At 43.5% G+C, this 21,507-nt stretch overlaps 1 long non-coding RNA gene across 2 annotated transcripts in view; it reads right to left on the reverse strand.

Moving 5' to 3' along the window:
• Positions 1–21,507, reverse strand: part of LOC137775327 (uncharacterized) — a 105,838-nt gene that overhangs the window by 67,798 nt on the left and 16,533 nt on the right. Inside the window, exon 3 of one of the 2 annotated variants that reach the window (XR_011076006.1) lies at positions 3,492–3,559. The exons of the other annotated variant lie outside the window; for it this stretch is intronic. This is a non-coding gene — a long non-coding RNA (uncharacterized lncRNA). Of the gene's footprint in view, positions 1–3,491; positions 3,560–21,507 lie in introns of those variants that run through there. 2 annotated transcript variants of the gene reach the window in all.

Below are 21,507 nucleotides of genomic sequence, written 5' to 3' on the forward strand. Positions count from 1 at the left end.
CGAAGACCCAACACAGCCACAAATAAATAAATTAATTAATTAAAAAAAGAATCCTCAATGTCTGATTAAAAAAAAAAAAAAAAGGGATCTGAGAGAAAGGGACGAATCAAAGATGCCCTCGCTGGTGGCAGTGCTGTCTACAGGGACAGGGGAGGCTAGGAGAGAAGCAGCTGCAGGATGGGGCTGGTGCAGGGGAGAAACAGTTGGGTTTTGGCAGCGTTAACTTTGAGAAGTCTTTAGACATCCAAATGGCAATAATGAGAAGGCAGTTGGATATGGGTCTAGAATTCATGAGAAAGGTCAGGGCAGGACATATACATTTCTGAGTCAAAGTTAAAGGGATACATGAGATCACCTGGAGAGTGTAGGTAAAAAAAGAGGAAAGAGCAGAGGACAGAGCTCTAGGGAACTCCAACATTTAGAGATCTGGTGGAGAAGCGGCAGTCTCTGAGGCAGGAAGGGATCCAGACAAGTGCAGTATCACAGTGGCCTCCAGAAGGAAGTATTTCAAGGAGAGAACAGTCAACCATGGCAAAGGATGCTGAGAGACTTGGTAACTCTGGGTGTGGGAAATAGGGTAGTCCTCATTTAATTATATCTCTGTTCTCCATAAAATATGAGGCAGTCATCAACTAAGTAGTGTTAGATATGAGGACAGATGAAAAGCTATTAATAGTATGAAAGTAAATTTACTAGGGAAGTGTAGCAGGATCGTCTGGCAGTTTTGAGTTCCCATTTGAGAGTTGTGGTGAATAAATGAAAAAGAAGTACCCACCTCATTCCACGAGGCCAGTATCACCATGATATTAAAACCAAAGACATCCCGAGAATAGAGAACTACAGACCCACGTCTCTTTTGAATATTATGTAACAGTCCTCAACAAAACACTGGCAAATTGAATCCAGAAACATATAAAATGGATTATACACCATGACCAAAATGGGATTTACCTCAGAATCAAATGGGATTCTTATCCCAGGAATGCAAGTTTGTTTTAACATCTCAAAATCGATTAATACATCGTAACAACAGAATAAAGGACAAAAAACACACGATCATCTCAATAAACACAGAAAAGGCATTTGACAAAATTCACTTTTCTATAAAAATGTTTGGCAAACTGAGAATAGAAAGGAACTTTCTCAACTTGATAAAGAGTATCGATGAAAAACCCACAGTTACATCACACTTAATGATGAAAGGCTGAATCCCCCTAGGGTTCCCCCAGGGTCAGGAACAAAACTGGGATGTTTTCCCTTGCTACCTCCTTTCAACATTTTTACTAGAGGTTCCAGGCAGGGAAATTAGGCAATAAAAAGAAATAAAAGCCATTCCGATTAGAAATGAAAGGGTATGGGACTTCCCTGGTGGTCCAGTGGTAAAGTATCCACCTTACAATGCAGGGGATGAGGGTTCAATCCCCGGTCAGGGAACTAAGACCCCACATGCTGGGGGGCAACTAAGCCCGTGCACCGCAACTACTGAGCTCATGCGCCTCAACTAGAGAGCCCGTGTGCCACAAACTACAGAGCCCACGTGCTCTGAAACCCGCGCGCCACAACTACAGAGCCCACGCATCCTGGAGCCTGAGCGCCACAACTAGAGAGAAGCCGGTGCGCCACAACAAAAGGGCCCGCACGCTGCAACGAAAGATCCCTCATGCCTCAACGAAGATCCCGCGTGCTGCAACGAAGACCCGACGCAGCCAGAAATAAATTATTATTTAATTTATTAAATCAAATAATAATTATTAATAATAATTTAAAATTATTATTTATTTATTAAATAAATAAATTATTATTTATTTGATTTATTTTTGGCTGCGTCGGGTCTTCATTGCAGCATGTGGGCTTTTTTCTGGTTGCGGCCAGCGGGGGCTACACTTCATTGCGGTGCTTCTCACTGTGGTGGCTTCTCTTGTTGCAGAGCACGGGCTCTAGGAGTGTGAGCTTCAGCAGTTGTGGCACGTGAGCTCAATAGTTGTGGCTTGTGGGCTCTAGAGCGCAGGCTCAGGAGTTGTGGTGCACAGGCTTAGTTGCTCCGTGGCATGTGGGATCTTCCTGGACCAGGGCTCGAACCTGTGTCCCCTGCATTGGCAGGAGGATTCTTAACCACTGCACCGCCAGGGAAGCCCAATAAATCTTTTTTTTAAAAAACAAGAAATGAAATGAAAGGGTAACACTATTTGTATTCACAAACACGATCTTATATGTAGAAAATCCTAAGGAATCCACAAAAACTATTAGAACTAATAAACAAGTTCAGCAAAGCTACAGGATACAAGATGAATGTACAAAAGTCTACTGTATATCTATACACTACCAATGAAAAATCTGAAAATGAGACAAAGACAATTGCAATTACAACAGCATCAATAAGAATAAAATCCTTAGGAACAAATTTAACAAAAGATGTGTAAGCCTTGAACACTTAAAACTATGTAACATTGTTGGAAGAAATTAGAGAAGAGCTAAGTAAATGGAAAAGCAGCCGTACTCACGGATTGGAAGACTTAATACTGTTAGAATGGCAACAGTCCCCATCTACAGAGCCAATGGAATCCCTATCAAAATTCCAGCTGGCGTAGAGGAAGACAGACAGCCGGGTGCTAAAGCTGCACGAAGGGAAATGATTGGAATGCTGCTAGATGAAAGCAACAAGAAGGGAAAGTGATGGGAGCATAGTAGACGATTAGTAAACGACCAATGAGTGAATGAATGAATACATGAAATCTTCTCTAGCTGTTTTGTGTATCTCTTGCTGCATAACAACCACCCCAAAACTTATTGGCTTCAAACAATAACTATTTCTTTGTTTCTCATGATCTGGGATTAACTAGAGCTCAGCTGAACAGTTTTTCTGCCAGTCTCCCTTGGGGTCTCTGATGGATGCAGCTGCTGTCAGATGGCAGCAGGGGCTGAAACCTCTGCTATGGCTTTGCCCATGTGTCCAGTGCCATGGCTGGGACAACCGGAATGCTGGGTGGGCTCATCTGGGGCTCCCTCCTTCCCCTGTCAGTCCGTCTGTCTGTCTCTCTCTCCCTCTCTCCCCTTGTAGCCTCAGGGCCTCTCCCTCTCAATGTGGCTTCTTCACGTGGTCTCTCCGGGTAACTGGGCTCTTTACATGGCAGCTCAGGGCTCCCAAAAGTGCAAAAACATCTTTAAGGCTTAGACCCAGAATTGGTGCAGCATTCTTGGGCCCCGATGTATCGGTTAAAGTGAGTCACAGAGCCAGAGTGGGAGGGGCCCAGGCAGGGGGTGAATTCCAGGCGTGGCATCCATCGGAGGCATTGCTGGGACAAGCCACCACACCAGCCTCAATGTCAGTCCCCCAATCCCAACCACACCAGGCCCCTCTTTTTGCTACTTCTATCACCATCTTTATCAAAAGTAAACATCCACCTATAGCTAAGTACGTTTCACTCACAAAAATAAATTGCCATGAGCCTCGCAGTCAGCACGATAAATGCCAAGCCGAGAATCTTGAACCTGAATTACTGTGGTTCTACTGCTGGGCCACCTGGATCCAGCATCATCATTCTTGGAACCTCAGCATCTCCTGCAGGTGAGAGAAGACAGAAATACACCATAGTTTGCCCATCTCATCCCCTCATAGTGTTGTTATAAGAATTTCAATAAAATAACGTAGCTAGCACTTCCTTGGCAGTCCAGTGGTTATGACTCCAGGCTTCCACTGCAGGGGGTGGGGGTTTGATCCCTGGTCAGGGAATTAAGATCCCACATGCCGTGTGGTGCAGCCAAAAACAAACAAACAAACAAAACAAAACAAAAAACGCAGGTGAAGAATCTTTGGAAAAGCTCAGAGGACTGCACAGGTAGGTATTATTTGAAAAGAAAGTATATGAATATTTTAGCTCTGCATCTTCCTTTTTTAAAAGCCCATTTCTTTGGAGGGTCTGGCCTTCGAGGAGGATGCTGATTTATACACCGTCATGTTACTGTAAATATGAGAAGCTACAAGCTCTCATCAGCTGATTTAATGAGGTTCTTCTGTGCTGACGGCTGTTTATTTTTCTCAGTCCTCTTTGCTGCCATCAAATCACCCTGTGTGAATATTGAATAAGTATTCAACCTCACTCTTGGGTTTGGTCTTCATGCCTTAATGGGAAGCGTGGACAGACTCTGTCTCCAAAAGGAGACTTTTCTGAATCAACTACAACCACCTGTGGTCGCTGAGATAATTACTCAAGGAACATCCTATTTACAAGACAATCAGAACTGTACTTTAGGCTACACTCTGAGGCAAAACAAAACAAAACAAGACAAAACAAAAAACTTTCTTGCTCAGGACACCGTCATTACAGGGCTTAACAGGGAAAAATCTCAGGTTACAAGAAATAGACTTTTGATGTAGACTAGTAAGAATAGTCATCTGAGATGCTCATGTAGAAATAAACACAGTAAAAACCATGAATTCTTCTCATCGACAGTTGTCACTCCATGACCAAAGATCTTCCGTCCTCTGGATGGTTGATTTGACTTAGTTTTTGCACAACAAACCCAAGGGTCTGTTTCTGAAAAATATCTATCTCCTGGGATTCAAGGGCCCTGAAAACATTGACTAATTTGGAAGACAGGTGTGGAGAGAGAAGTGTCAATGGATTGGTGTATAGTGGCATCCTGAGAATCCTCGAGACTCTCAGTAATTCTGGGAGAATGTTTCCTCAAGTGGTAGAATGGGGCTGCTCTCAGATGAAATGGCCATCCAGGCGGTAGATGCGTGTGCGTCCCATGCAGGCCTCTGTCACCGTTCCCCAGACGGTACAGCAGCTTCCGAGCTCATCTTCCTTTGTCACTCGTCTTATACTGCTCTTCAAGGCTGTTCACAGCCTGGCCTTTGCTGGTTCATGGGGCAAAAGTAGAATGTTCCCCCGGGAATCCAGAGATAAGAGAAATGAGGCTGCTCTCCAAGATGTACTCTTGAACCCTGGGACAATGATAACTGAACGATTTGCAGGAGTAATCAGGGAATTTCTAGAAATGTGAGACCCAAGATTTTGGAATATCCCCCCACTCCAATGAAGAAGTCTGGGCAGTGGTGTGCTGGTAAATGTTTAACAAGGGGCTCTCTGGGAAGAAGTCCTGATGTGTAATAATTACAGCTTCCATGGTGTCAATGCTCCACCACGGCCAATTCAAGCTACTAACTCAAAATAATTGGCTGCAGAGATGGGAAGAGACACGCACAGTCAGTTCTGGCAAGCCAGTACGAGCTGACTTCAGCACACCCCGGAGTCTCAGGCAGACAGGACTCGAATATGAGTGTACGTTAGTGAGCAGAAACCAAATTAATCATATTTTACCCTGTTTGAAGGAATTCTGTGCAAACTAAAAGAATGGTGATCATAGAAAAGAGAGAAAAGGGGAGACCAGAGAGTCAAATCAGTGGTGCCTGTCCAGGGACACGGTGCCTGTTCTAGGGCTCGAGCCACCCATCATGGAGCAGCCAGCCCTTGTGTCAGGCTGACTGCATTGGACTGGAAACATGCAACTCTACCCCCACCAGAATCTGATTCCACACTCATCAAGAACTTTCTGATGAAGATTTGTCTGTCCAGGGAGGGGAAGGCATGGGCTGCTGAGCAAGTATCTTACTGAACAGTTTTATTTCTCATTTATTGTTGATTAAGTGACAAACTGGGATTGTAAAACATGTCTCCATTCACGATCACATCCTCACTGCTTTGGTGGCAGTGGACTTCACCTTGAGACTGCCGGAAGCTCTGGGCGGCACTTCTGCCTCTGGGCTCCATGCCACGAATCATCAATGCCCTGAAGGGAGAAGCAGAGACCATATCCTGGTTGCCCTGGTTACTCACCAATGCCTTCAAACAGGTGTCTGGTATTTTATCCAGCTCTTACGATTGCTCGTGGTAGGAAGGTTGGTCTGTCATAAGTACCCTTCATAGCCAGAAGTGGAACCCCCTGAAAACACCCCTTTCTATATTTGATGAGGTTTACCCATATTTCAAGATCCTGTTGAAATGATATGTCCTCTTATTTCTACCCAGGAAGAATGGCTGCCTCGGGAGCTGCCAACAATAGCTACTTTCTCCCATTGTCCAAGGAAGTGAAGGGAAGCTGCCATGGTGTGCTAAGTCTTCTTCCAGCTGTGGGGAATTTCTCTTCGACTCTGTGGGAGCAGGTAGAGGGGATGAGGAGCCTAGCAACAAGACCGGCCTTCAAAGTCAAGGTCCAAAAACGGGGTGGCCTCTGCTCTCCTGACATTTAGCTGCTCGAAATTAGACTGCAATCCATATCAATGCTGCCACGTGCCACAGGACACTGCGCTTCCTGACAGACGTGGACACGTTAATTAAGACCGCAAGCGCTTGCACAGTGAAAAGGCAGCTCCAGGGTGCTTTCGACATGCAGACGCTCAGGGGGAGTGGAAGAAATGACAGCTAGGGATGAGAGGCACACAGAGGAGCAGCTTTATGAAAGACCATCGCTTGGATTAGCGGAAGGCAACAAACAGCCTAACCACTGTCTGACTGCTGGCTCCGCTGATGAATGGGTTACTGTGAGCATGCTGATGCTTGCAAGGAGGTCTAAACGGCCTTACGTTTTCAGAAATAACATAAAGATCATACGTCTGCTCAACGTTTTTTTAAACTCAAAGCATAGGATCCATTTTTTAAAAATCTTGGCACAGTTGATGAATGGGCACCTTTTCCTTAGAATCTTTGGTACTGACAAAGGCAATGCACAGCTTTAAAGGATTCCAAAAATGAAAAGTGATCATTCACTGCTGTGATTATTCCCATCTGGTTTGATCTCGTTCTTTACTATTTTATACTTTCTCATTTTGAAGCTCTGCAGCTGTCCTCTGTAGGTTTGCGAGAATGGTCTGCAAAGCTTTGGAAATGTTTACCTCATTTCCAATCCTAATTCCCTAAATAATTCTGGGGCGTATTGCTCACGGGACCCCTTGGGTTCCCCCATCGTCTTCGGGATGTACTATGCACAGCACACGGAAGGAAGGCATGGGAGGAAACACTCCTTTGCTCTCTTGAAATGAGCACCCCTGCTTTGGATGAGAGGAACAAACTAAATACTGGTGGTGCTTTCCAGAAGGATGATGCAGATAAATGTCCAAAGCTGCTGGGCTGGGACTTCCCTGGCGGTCCAGTGGTTAAGACTTCGCCTTCCAATGCAGGGGGTGTGGGTTCGATCCCTGGTGGGGGAGCTAGGATCCCACATGCCTCATGGCCGGAAAACCAGGAACATAAAATCAGAGCAATATTGTAACAAATTCAATAAAGACTTTAAAAAATGGGCCACATCAAAAAAAATCTTAAAAAAAAAAAAAAAGACAAAGCTGCTGGGTTGCCTTCCACCCTGGGAGCACTCCCTTACCGCTGAAAGAAACAAGGGAAGGTAGCTGTTCCTGGAAATAACAGGAGTGATGAGAGCTGTTCTCTTAGGATAATGAAGCACATCAACCACTCTGTCATCCTTCTGCTGGACCGGACTTCAGCAAAAGCACCTTCCCGTCTGGCTCGTGAGCCTGACGTGGTCCCCAGCCCATTCTGGCTGAAAGGCAGCAGGCAAAGGCAACTTCTCAGAGGCCAAGAAACATGGCTTTACCTATCCCTTTGTTTGGGTGATGGACGTCGGGTGACTGTTACATACATAAATTATGAGAGAGGCATTGTTTTGGCCAATAAAATAACGCCAGGGGCTTCCCCAAGTTACCTTGTGCTAGTTAAATCCACATACGGCTGCACAATGCCAAAAGTATCCCACTTTAAGCAAAATTTCTTATGATATTCAACCAAAGCATGTCTTTTAATATACAAAGAGTCAATCAGGGATGCCTTTAAATAGCCAGCTCAACTCCACAATCCATCTAAGGTACATCTAAAGGTAGTAAACATCCAATTCAACACACAGATCTGTGGAAACAAGTGAAAGTCCATGATTAAGAGCAGTTACTTACTATACAAAGCATTCCTAAAGAAGTGCCCGCTCTTGGAGTGTTTATATTCTAAGTTGGCAAAGGGGAGGACAGAACATCATTTCTTTTTTTTTCCCCTCTGCTTCCTTGATGTGAAATTGTATGAAAGGGAATAGCTGTTTGTTGGAGTGAGGGGTGTGGTTATAAAAAAAGGCTCAAGTATGAGAAAAGAGAAGTGTGTCCTCTTGCAGCAAAGAGGATGCAGGAGCCCTGCAAGAGGTTTCTAGTCCAGCAAAAAGTTGTCCTGACACCCTCCCACCAAAAATCCCGAAGTTCTAGCTTAAATGTAAAAAGTGTCCTCTTAAATGCATGACTGGGCTTATGAAAAAGAAAAGGAAATTCTCAGATGCTAAAAACAAAGCAGGAGCAGGGGTGCTGGGAGGAGAACCAGCCCTGAGGCATCCTGTGTCAACTGTGGGAAAGAAGAGCTTCAGTTTTAGAAGACTAGTCTCAGGTGCACACAAGGTGGGCATTTCCATCAGAAACCACTGAAAGGGTGAGCTAGAAAGAATCTGCCCTGAAAAGGGGTCAGTGAGGAAATGAGTCTGTCTCAGCTTCAACTCTGGGTGGAGGGGGAACGGCTGCCCTGAAAAATCTTAGCAGCAAACCAGTCCTCACACAGGTTTGTGGCTTCAGTTAACATTACCTACATGGCCAGAAAAACGTCAAACTGAGAATTTCATCCAAAGTGGTCCCAGGTTGGTGGTGTACTCAGGAGCCTGACAGAATCAAACTAAAATCTTCACCCTCAAGCAAGTCCTCAAAGAATTCCCAGTGACAAGGTTTCAAGGATCTTGAACTTTTGATCAAAACACACACACACACACACACACACACACACAAAGAAATAAGTCTCCATGAGTGAGAGTGAGCAGATACAACATAAAGTAGACTAGCAAAAGCTCCAGATTTTGAAAATTATCAGATACAAAACAGAAAAAAGTATATCCAACATAGTTAAAGAGAAAATTGAAAATATGAATAAAAATGAGAAACTATACAGAAAAAGACCGTGCAGATTTGAAAAAGAATCAATTAAAACTTACAGAAATAAAAAGCATAAAACTTGAAATTAAAAACTCTATCAATATGTTAAACAGCTGGTTAGACATAGGTGGAGAAATAATTAGTGAACTGGATGATACATCTAAAGAGATTACACAGAATACAATACAGACAGAAATAAAGATGGAAAATATAAGAAGCTGAGAAACAAGGAAGAGGCTCCAGAAGATGACAGAAGAATAGGGAAGAGAAAGTAGTTGATAATTTTCCTAATTTAATTAAAGAAATGAATTCTCAGATTTGGGATTCTCAGTGAATTCTAATCTGGGTTTTTTTTTTTTAAAGCCATACTTTGAAATATCACTGTGAAACTGCAGAATACAGAAGACAAAAAGGTCTTTTCACCAAGTGTGAAAACAGAGATCGCTTGTAAAGGGACAATAATTAGATTGACAGCTGACTTCTGAACAGCAATAATATTGATAAAAGACAGAAGCCAGTGGAATGCTATCTTCTGAAAAAATAAATAACAGGATTGTACATAGTATGAAACCATCTCTCAAGAACAAGGACAAAATTAATTCAAACAAAATTGAGAAAGTTTACCAGAAATATATCCTGTCAAAAGGAACAAATAAAAGATAACTTCAAGGGACTTCCCTGGTGGCGCAGTGGTTAAGAATCCGCCTGCCAATGCAGGGGACACGGGATCGATCCCTGGTCCGGGAGGATCCCACATGCCGCGGAGCAACTAAGCCCGTGCGCCACAACTACTGAGCCTGCGCTCTAGAGCCCGCGAGCCACAACTACTGAGCCCACGTGCTGCAACTACTGAAGCCCACGCACCTAGAGCCCGTGCTACGCAACAAGAGAAGCCACTGCAATGGGAAGCCACGCAACACAACAAAGAGGAGCCCCTGCTCACCACAACTAGAGAAAACCCGTGCGCAGCCAAAATAAATAAATTAATTAATTAATTAAAAAAAAATAAAGATAACTTTAAGAAGAAGGACAGTTATCCCAGAAGGAAAGTCTGAGACACAAGGAGTAAAGGTGAGCAAAGAATATGGCAAATATTGAGGAAACCTTAACAAATTACTGTATAAAATAATAACAAAAATAACAATAACAGAAATTTGTTAAGGTTTTAGAGATCCCAATAAAAAGCATTTCTTTTCCATATATGGATTATGAATGGATTGTAAAACAAGAACATACAAGAAGGCAGAGAGAAGGACAAAATTTTGCTTTTATTATCGACAAAACTAACGTTGGGAAATGTAGCTTATATCTGCAGGCAAATATATCTCATAATGTTGAACCCTAGAATTAGGCCAACTTACCCAGCCAGTCACAGGCAGTTCCAGGTCTCCACAGCTGCACCCTCACCCTCCCTTCTGCCCAGTACATGGGAACCTGCCTCTGTAAGACTTACAGCTTGGAGGAAAAGAATCATATGTGTTCTTCCTGAAAACAACTCCCTCTCAAGAAAAGACAAGGCTACACATGCCTAGTTTCCCATCCAAATTCACCCATTAGTTTAAGTCAGGCAGAGAAAGGCTGGAAGTGTCATGCTAGTGAATCTCCGTACACATAGAGGGAAACAGAAGGAGTAATGAATAAACCATACAACCTTACAATAAAGACTAATGTCAGAGAGAGAGGGGTAAAGCTAAAACACTCAACAACAACAAAAACACATAAGCTAAAAGGGAGGTGCCTGGAGTTAAAATGTTATAAGGTCCTTATATTATTTGGAAGGAAGCTAAAGTTATTAAATTTAGACTTCAGAAAGTTAAGTGTGCCTGTTAAAGTATTTCAAGGCTAAGTATTAAAAGAATAAAAACAAAGTTTACTCCCTTACAACAGCAGAAGGAAAATAATGGAATGAAAAAATAAACTAATTCCCAAGGATTTAAGAAAAGAGAATTTTTTAATTTAAAAAGGAGGACAAATAGAAAACATAAAATAACTTGCCATAATTAACTCTATACCAATTACAACAATAAATATAAGTGGACTAAACATTCTAGTTAAAAGACAAGGATTGTCAGATTAGATATGAAAAGAAAAATTAATAATTTGCTGTTTCCAAGAAACTCACATAAAACATTAGGTCACAGAAAAGTTGAAAGTAAAGAATACAAAAATATGTACCACACAAATATTTACCAAAAGAAAACTCTATGTGTTAGTCAGAAAAATAGAACTTTCATTTTAAAAATTACTATAAAACCCACGAGATGTCACTTTACACTCATGAGAATGCCTACTATCAAAAAAAAAAATCCAGAAAATAGAAGTGTTGGTGAGGGTGTGGATAAATTGAAACCTTAGTACATTGTTTGTGATAATATAAAATGGTGCTGGCATTGTGGAAACAGTATGGCATTTACTCAAAAAATTAATTGGAATTACCATATGATCCAGCAGTTCCACTTCTGGGTCTATACAAAAAAAAAACACCTGAAAGCAGGGATTTGAACAGATATTTGTACACCCATGTTCATAGGAGCATTACTGACAATACTCAAAACATAGAAGCAACCAAAGTGTCCATTAGCAAATTAATGGGTAAACAAAATGTGCTCTATACATATAATAGAATATTATTCCACCTTAGAAAGGAAGGAAATTCTGACACATGCTACAAGATGGATGAACCTGGAAGATATTATGCTAGGTGAAATAAGCCAGACACAAAAGGACAAATACTGTATGATCCCACTACATGAGGTACCTAGAGCAGTCAAATTCACAGAGACAGAAAGTAGAATGGTGGTTCCCAGGGGCTAGAGGGAGGGAGAAAAGGGGAATTATTGTTTAATGGTGACAGAGTTTCAGTTTCGCAAGATGAAAAAGTTCTGGAGATAAATGGTGGTGATGGTTGCAGAACAATGTACTTATGTCACTGACTTGTATACTCAAAAATGATAAAAATGGTAAATTTTATGTTATGTATGTTTAACTACTATGAAAAAAGAAAGAAAATTGCTAAAGATAAAGATAGTTAATTTGGGAAGTTAAACACAAAGACGGAACAATTCTAAATTTGTGTGCATCTAATAATATAGCTTCTAAACATACAAAGCAAAAACTAAAATAATTACAAGGAGAAATTCACAAGTCAACCATCACATTTGGGAGATTCTAGCATATCTTTTTCCATGATTGAATAAGCAAAGGAAAAATCCAGTAAAGAGATTCTATAGTTGAAAATCAAAATTAACAAACCTGAGTAAGGGACATATACAGAACAGTATACTCCGGAATATGCTTTCACATACACAAGCAGGAAACAGCTTCTGCTGTTTAAATATTATATTTAAAATAAAGCAATAACAATACATATTGATATAAATAGATAATTCTCTTTTTCATAAGGATAAAAACCCATCAACAAAATCTATATATTACTCTCCACTCCTTCATACTTACACATTCAATACAGTTCAACTTAATGTTCTATTTGTTCAAAACTATTAAATTAAAAAAAAACTATATTAAGGTGTTTATAAAATGTTATAATAGCTCCTTGGAGACATGGTTGACTCTAGGGCTTGGGCAGAGAAAATAGGAGATAACCCTGGAGCATCTTGTAGTGCCAGAAAGAAAGGAAGTGTTAGAAAAAAAATGCGGCATGTTGAACAAAAGAAAGAATGTGGTGTTGGATTACAACAAAAGTATAAAATAAATAGACATGAGTGCACACTGATATAAATAAATGATTGAATACAAAGAGGGGGAAGAAGAGACAAATCTTCCTTTCAGAAGAATTCCAAATAATATATGTAGATACTCCCCCCATAAAGAGGTGGCACTTCATTTCCTAACCCCACTCCTTTGAGGATGAACTTAATGACTCTGTCCCAAAGAACAGAGCATTGGAAGAGGAAAACAGTAACTTCACAGTGGAAATGTCTGGCAGACACCACCTTAACCAAGTGATCAAAGTTAACATCACAGTATTGTCATGTTGAAATCATGTACCCCTGATATCATGGGAAAAGGAGGGCTTTTCATCTCTGTTTTGTATTCACCCCCAAAATCCCAAACACCAGTCTAAACATGAGGAAAACATCAGAGAGATTCGAATTGAGGGGTATCTACAAAATACATGACCAGTACTCCTAACTGACTAAGTAATGACAAACAAGAACTATCACAGACCAGAGGAGAGCAAGAGCCCATGACAAGTCAATGCAACATGGGATCCTTCATCAGATCCCGGAGCAGAAAAAGATGCTAGTGGGAAAATGGGTGTAATAGGAATAAAGTCTAGAGTATAGTTAACAGTAACGTACCAATGTTAATCTCTTAGTGGTAACAAGTGTGTCATGGTTATATAAGATGTAAGATTAGGGAAACTGGGGAAAGGGGATGAGTGAACTCTATTACCTTTGTAACTTTTCTATAAATCTAAAATTATTGCAAAATTTAAAGTTTATTTTTAAAAATTTTATAATCTAATGTTGTAGTATCAACTAGCAAACTGGTTTACATCTTAAATACATGTATTGTACAAAAGAAAAATTTCCAAAACTCCACTTGGCTAATTCCATGCAAATTAACACAAGGGAAGAAGTTGATGGGGAAAGTGAAAATAAGATAACACTGAGTTTCACAAAATACTTTTATCTAAATAAAACAACGGTCGATTCTGAATAATCTTCCAGGCAAAGCTTTCTCAATTAGTAATCAAGCTGAATTTTTCTATGTAAGAACTTCACTATGTGTCCCAATCTGCTCTTCCTCCCCCTCCCGGTCCAGTTCACTGATGTTTAGAAATGGACATAGCTTGCCCTTTCAGAACTATCCATGCCTTTGTTTTTGCAATTTCCTCTGTCTAATGCCATTCTGCTGCCCCCTCCCCACCTACCAGGTCCTTGTGCCTCCTTCAAGGTCCAGCCTACATATTCCCTCATCAATTTATTCATGACTTAGGAGGCTTTTGCAATAATCCGGGTAGAAATGTTGGTGGCTTGGGCCAAGGTAATCAAGGAGGTGGTGAGGAATGGCCTGTGTTCGAGCTCTCCAGAGAAACAACCAAGGAGATGTGTATAGTTCTCTGGTTGTCTAGTAGCCAGGGTTCACGAGTCCAGGAGTCAAGGGGTGGAAATGGCATCACTTACTATTACCCCTAGGGTCCTACTAGCAGAGATTTTTGCTTCCTATACCCGTGACCTATGTTCATCTGGCTTTGAGGTCTTAGTTCCAAAGGGAGGACATGCTTCCACCAGTAGATGCAACAATGATTCCACTGAATGGAAGTTAAAACTGCTACCCAGTCTCTGAATCAAAAGGCAAATAAGGGAGTTGCTGTGCTGGCTGGGGTGATTGACCCTGATCACCAAGGGGAAATTGGGTATGTCTGGAATACGGGAGGTCACTTAGGACATCTCTTAGTATTATCACGCCCTGTGATAAAAGCTGATGGAAAACTACAACAATCCAATTCAAGCAGGACTACTAATGGCCCAGACCCTTCAGGAATGACAGTTTGGGTCCCCCCACCAGGCAAAGAACCGCAATAAGCTAAGTGCTTGCTGAGGGCAAAGGAAATACAGAATGGGTAGTAGAAGAAGGTACTTAAAAATACCAATGACAGCCAGGTGAAGGGTTACAGAAATGAGTACTGTGACTGTCATGGGCATTTCTTCTTTCTCCAGAGAGGGGTTTACTCTAAGGAAATGGCTCACACAATTATGGAGCCTGGCAAGTTCAAAATCTGCAGGGTAGGCCTGCAGGCTGGAGACCCAGGGAAGAGCTGGTATTGCAACTCAAGCCCAAAGGCCACCTGCAGGCAGAATTCCCTCTTCCTTGGGGGAGGTCAATCTTTTCTCTTAAGGCCTTCAACTGATTGGATGAGGCCCACCCACATTAAGAAGGGTAATCTGCTTTATTCAAAATCAATTTATTTAAATGTTAATCTCATCTAAAAAAAGGCCTTCAGGGCTTCCCTGGTGGCGCAGTGGTTGAGAATCTGCCTGCCAATGCAGGGGACATGGGTTCGAGCCCTGGTCTGGGAAGATCCCACAGGCCACGGAGCGGCTGGGCCCATGAGCCACAATTACTGAGCCTGTGCGTCTGGAGCCTGTGTTCCGCAACAAGAGAGGCCGCGATAGTGAGAGGCCCGCGCGCTGCGATGAAGAGTGGTCCCCGCTTGCCACAACTAGAGAAAGCCCTCGCACAGAAACGAAGACCCAACACAGACATTAATTAATTAATTAATTAATTTAAAAAAAAAAAAAAAGGCCTTCACAGCAACATCTAGACTAGTGTTTGACCAGATACCTGGGTACCATTAGCCAAGTTGACACATTAACCATCACATGGTCAGACGGTGGATGTGCATAATTGGAGAGCCAATGGGATGCATCCGCTGATTATATGTGGGGCCTGAGAGAAGGACAGGTTTTCTATAAATAGAGTTGCCACATGATCCAGCAGTCCCACTCCTGGGCACACACCCAGACAAAAATATAATTCGAAAAGGTACATGCACCCCAATGTTCATAGCAGCACTATTTACAATAGCCAAGACTTGGAAACAATGTAAATGTCCACTGACAGATGAATGGATAAAAATGATGTAGTATATATATACAATGGACTATTAGCCATAAAAGAGAATGAAATAATGCCATTGGCAGCAACATGGATGGACCTAGAGATTATCATACCAAGCAAAGTAAGTCAGAAAGAGAAAGACAAATACCACATGATATCATTTATATATAGAATCTAAAATACAACACAAGTGAACCTATCTAAGAAACATAAACAGACTCACAGACATAGAGAAGAGACTTGTGGTTGCCAAGGGGGAGAGGGTTGGGGAGGGAAGGATTGGGAGTTTGGGATTAGCAGATGCAAACTATTATATACTGAATGGATAAACAACAAGTACAGGGAACTACATTCAATAGCCTTTGAAAAACCATAATGGAAAAGAATATATATAACTGAGTCACTTTATTGTACAGCAGAAATTAACACAACATTGTAAATCAACTAAACTTCAATAACATTTTTTAAAAATAAAAAATAAATCAAGAAGGAGAGGTTTTTTCCCAGGTACCTGGGGTTATGGAGATACCATTAACTGAGCTGGGGAGACTGCAGGGGGCAGCAGACAAGGAGGTAGAGTCAAAGATGGAGATCAGGCTTTGGGGGTTCAGGCTTTGAAATTTGACATCCAGATAGAGATGCTGTGTAAGCAACTGGATATATGGAGCTGGAGTTCAGGGGAGAGGTTCAGGCTGGAGATTAGAGTCTCATATCATCATCTCTGTGAGCCTTTTGTAAGATTTCCCACAGAGATTCCTAAATTAAAACAAGTCCTTTGTGCCCCAGTTTGGGATGCAGAAAGGAACTATAATTTAAAAACCAAGAAGGATTAAAACATAGAGAGACCAGCTTTACAGAAGAAGCAGAGGGTTAACAGGCTGGATTATAAAGGTTGACAGGAACGTGCCAGCGGAAGAGATGCCAGAAGGAAAGTTAATGAATTGCCTTCGTTGAAAAGATGAGAATGACATTAAACCAGGATTGCCCTGGAAAACTGGTGATAGCCGGGCGCCTGGCATTTTGGCGAGTTGCTTTCCTGAGACGTGATTTATGAACAAGAGCCAGCACGTGATGTTGTCATAAAAAGCACAGCCTCCAGAGTGACTTTTCTGGGTTTTCATTTCAGTCCCACAATTTCTTTTAACCTAGAACGAGTAATTTAACTTCTCTGCACCTCTGTTTCTTCAGCTGTTAGATCAGAGTCACATGGCTGCTCACTTCCTGGGCTGCTGTGAGAACTCAGTGCTATGACTGCGTGGCCCGGAGTCCGTGCTCCATGAACATTAGCTCTGATCGTGGTTACCTGTCTCCCCCACTTCTCTCTGACCCCACGAGAGCCTTAGATTCACTCTCACTTACCTCACCAGCTCATAGCCTAGTGTCTGGGAACAAGTATTTGTGGAGTTGAACTGAACAGAAAAGTGGCACCTCCCATGGCATTAAGGACGGGACTGTCACTACCCGGACTCACCTGTGCCCGCGAACATCCTCTCCTTCCCTCCTGCTCTCCTGGGTTAAGCATCCCCGTGTGCCCTGGGTCCCAGCCCCTCTCACCTTCTCCAGAACTGCATTCTATTATCCGTCTCTTGTCTTTATTTTCAGCCTCTTCTTAGATCATTCCGCTCTGCATTTTAACATGCTCGGGGCTCTTCTACTTTTAAAGACATTTAAAAAAAATCACCCCTCCACCCCACTGCCCTCTCTGGCTATTTCCTGATCTCTGAGCTTCAGTTCTCAGCCAAACCTCTGTAAAGTAATGTACAGTGTCTCCGCTCCTCATTCCTCAAACCATCGCAAAGGGCTTCTACTCAAACTTCCCTTCTCCAAAATGGCTTCCTGCAGGGTCACCAATGACCAATGATTTTGCTAGATCCAGTAGATATTGTACAATCTTCATCTTACTTAACCTTTCAGCACATTCAAGACCCCTAACCATTCCCTCTCTCTTGAAACATTAGACACCTTCCCCTAGTTTTCTTCCTATATTTCGAGTTGACTGTCCTCAGCCTCCCAGGCTGGCTTACCATCCAACTAGTGATTTTTAATACAATGGAACTCCTCAAGAACATGCCTTCCTATATACGATGGAATACTACTCAGCCATAAAAAAGAATGAAATAGGGACTTCCCTGGTGGCACAGTGGATAAGAATCCACCTGCCAATTCAGGGGACACGGGTTCGAGCCCTGGTCTGGGAAGAGCCCACATGCTGTGGAGCAACTAGGCCCATGCACCACAACTGCTGAGCCTGTGCTCTGGAGCCCACGAGCCACAACTACTGAAGCCCGCATGCCTAGAGCCCATGCTCCACAACAAGAGAAGCCCCTGCTCGCCCCAACTAGAGAAAGCCCACGCGCAGCAACAAAGACCCAACGCAGACAAAAATAAATAAAATTAAATCTTAAAAAAAAAAGAAGAAAAAGAACTAAATAATGCCATTTGCAGCAACATGGATGGACCTAGAGATGATCATACTAAGTGAAGTAAATCAGACAAAGTATCATATGATATCAGTTATATGTGGAATCTAATAAAAATGATGCAAATGAACTTATTTACAAAACAGAAACCGACTCACAGATCTTGCAATCAAACTTATGGTTACCAAAGGGGAAACATGGGGGGACATGATAAATTAGACAACTGGGATAACATATACCCACTAGTATATATAAAATAGATAACTAATAAGAACCTACTGTAGAGCACAGGGAACTCTACTCAATACTCTGTAATGGCCTATATGGGAAAAGAATCTAAAAAAGACTGGATATGTGTATATGTATAACTGATTCACTTTGCTGCACACCTGAAACTAACACAACATTGTAAGTCAACTATACTCCAAAAAAAATTTTTGTAAATAAATAATAAAAGTAAACAATTAGCTAGCTATAGGAAAAAAAAAGAACATGCCTTCCCACTCTAAATTCCACCCCTAGTCAATTTCATCCACTCACAAGGCTTCGATACCTCCTTCAACACTTATGATTCCCATTCAAACCTCTTGTTTGAACTTCAGGCCCACGTGGACATATCACAAGCACCTCAGACCAATATATTCAAAACTGGACTCACTGTCTCCACTCCTCCCCAGACCCAGACCCCCTCTCACATTCCCTCTCTCATAAGCAGGAAAGTGGGGGTCATCCTTGACTTTCCTGTCATGCGACGCCTATAATTCTATCAATCCTCGCATGTTGCCAATTCTCATCTTCAGACTCACCCTCTTCCCTCGGTCGTCCTTGCTGGGAGAATGAAGCACTGACCACACGGCTCCACTGTGACAGGAGAGCAGGGGGCCCCAGTCCAGGTCTCCCTTGGACTCCGCCCTCTGCGCCTCTTACCTCTGCTGATTCTACTCTGTGTCCTTTTGTGGTAATAAACTGTGACCATGCGTAAAAGAGCTTTTCTGAGTCGGCAAATCCTTCTAGAGAATTTTGAACCTGAAAGTAGTCTTGGGGACCTCCTGCACATCAACAAATAATCAAATGCTAACAACGATTATAGTCTTAGATGCGAAAGAAATGAAAACGGGAGAACTGTTTTGTTTCTTGTAAGACTAGATGCATATCCCAAACCTGGACCGTGCTGATAGTTGTCTTTGGGGTGGGGCGGGGGGGTGGTGGTGGAAGGAGTAGTTGGTGACTAGAAGCTATTAGGAAGTGACTTTCACATGTTGAAGATGACAACTTTGGAGCTGAAGGCACCTTGCGGAGAGCATCCAGTTCAAGGTCCCTCTCTTGGCAGAAAAGGTGATGGAAGGAAGCCCAGGGACATAAAATGAGTTGACCCAGGACACAAAGCTGGTTCAAATAAATCCAGTGCTCATTGATCATTAGGTGCCAGGCTCTCGGCCAGTTGCTGAGGAAATGGATTCCCTGGGTTCAAGTAACGCATTCAAGAGGCTTGGCTGGGGCAAGGGGTACAGGACGCCTAAGTCACGTTTGGCCACTCCAGCAGAAGCTGAATGAGTGAGAGCTGTCCACACGCACAGTGGTCCTCAGGCCTTTGCCGTTGCCAGCCTGCCACATCCAGGCACCGTGCAAAGCAGAAGAGGAGGGAGCCCTACTCCCCAGTGTGTGCTAGGGGTACAGCGGGGATAGTGGGGGGAGGCAGGGAGGCGACTTCAGGAGAGACATTCACGGTGACCGGGAAGCTGCCGCTGGGGCCCTGGCCTCCCCCAGCCCAGTTCTCCTAAATTTGCACATTTTGGAGAAGACGGCTTGGTTATTACTGTAGCAGAGAGAACTACTATATCGATACAAGGTGAGTGTGCTTAAACTTAAGGGCCTCATCACTCAAATGAATAGGACAGTGACTTTTTTTTTAAGATTTTTTTGATGTGGATCATTTTCAAAGTCTTTACTGAATTTGTTACAATATTGCTTCTGTTTTATGTTTTGGTTTTTTGGCCCTGAGCCATGTGGGATCTTAGCTCCCCAACCAGGGATCACACCTGCACTCCCTGCGTTGGAAGGTGAAGTCTTACCCGCTGGACCACCAGGGAAGACCCGACAGTGACTTCTAAAGAGATGAGAGAGCCACTGAGGCCGTGAACCAGGCAAAAACCAACCGCATTTAAAACCCAAGGGCACTGGGAGCTCCATCAGTCAGGGATCACGCTCGCTGGTGCCGTCCACCTGCGGCAGGGCACGTGCGCATTTCTTGCAGGTAGAATCAGGTGAGGGAGGAGTGCAGGTCAGGTCCGCCCGCCACACACACAGATACCCAAGGTGGTTTGCAAGCAGGCTGCTGGCTCGCTTTGCTTTTGGCTCTGGCTCACAGGGCCGGTAATTAGCGAGACTGTGACTGGAGTCCCATGAACGGGGACCTGGGGCAGAGGACAAGGTGGCTGAACACGCAGAAATCGCTGCCCTTTCCCCGGGAGTCCAGGGTCTTCCCCAGAGCTCTGGGGGGTGGCGGGACGAGGCGGTGCTGGGAGGAGAAGGGGGAGCACCTGTGGGGACCCGGCCAGTGGGGTCCCCCTCGCTTGTCTGTTCTGGGTCCTCCTCTAGGGCTCCTCCTTTCAAGGCCTCTGTATAGTGTCCTGGGGGTGCAGGGACAAAGCTCCACAGGCTGGGGGGTTTGCACAATGGACACTTATTCTCTCACAGTCTGGAGGCCAGAATCCGAGATCAAGGTGTGCACAGGGCAGGTTCCTTCTGCGGGCTCCGAGGGAGACAGTTCCAGACCTCTCCCCTGGCTTCTGGGGGTTTGCTGGCCACCTGGGGTGTTCATTGGCTTGAAGACTTATCACCCTGATCTCTGCTCCATCTTCACGTGGCCTTCCTACTCGCTGGGTACCTGTGTCCAAATTTCCTCTCTTTATATGGACGCCAGTCGTGTTGAATTAGGGGCTCACCCTACTCCAGCGTGACTGCATCTTAACTAATTACATCTGCAGCAACTCTATTCCCAAATAAGGTCCCATTCGGAGTTCCTGGGGGTTAGGACTTCAACATGAACTTTGAGGAGACATGACCCAAAGCTCCCTGCTAGGAGCCTTTATGTCCCCCACCCGCCCACTCGGACCTCCCCTCACTGGTCCAGAGGGGTAGACTTCTGCTCTTCCCCCAGGAGGGGGTACTGAATGCTGCCCGTCACTCACTGCTCCCTTCTCTCATTGGCAGGACCGGCAACGAGAGGACAGAGGACACTGGGCCTCATTTACCAGATGACGTTAATTCCTTCTCCCTCAGACCGCCGCTCTCCCTGCGCCAAACAAATCAGACCAGGCTGTTCTGGGTGCTGCCCCTCTGCCTGTGATGGGGGTGAGTTAGGGTTATGGTGGGAGGTGGGTCCACCAGCTCCAGTTCAGCGGCACCTGGAACTCTGCTCCTCTCAGGCTATTGGGCACTTGCGTGGCCCATTAATAAAGCTGAAACGTACCTTGGTTTTCAGTGGCTCCTTGTGAATCTGTTTCTCAGTTGGTTAGAATCTGACACATT

The sequence above is a fragment of the Eschrichtius robustus genome, chromosome 13 (assembly GCF_028021215.1).
Source record: "Eschrichtius robustus isolate mEscRob2 chromosome 13, mEscRob2.pri, whole genome shotgun sequence".
In the NCBI taxonomy this organism is placed as follows: domain Eukaryota; kingdom Metazoa; phylum Chordata; class Mammalia; order Artiodactyla; family Eschrichtiidae; genus Eschrichtius; species Eschrichtius robustus.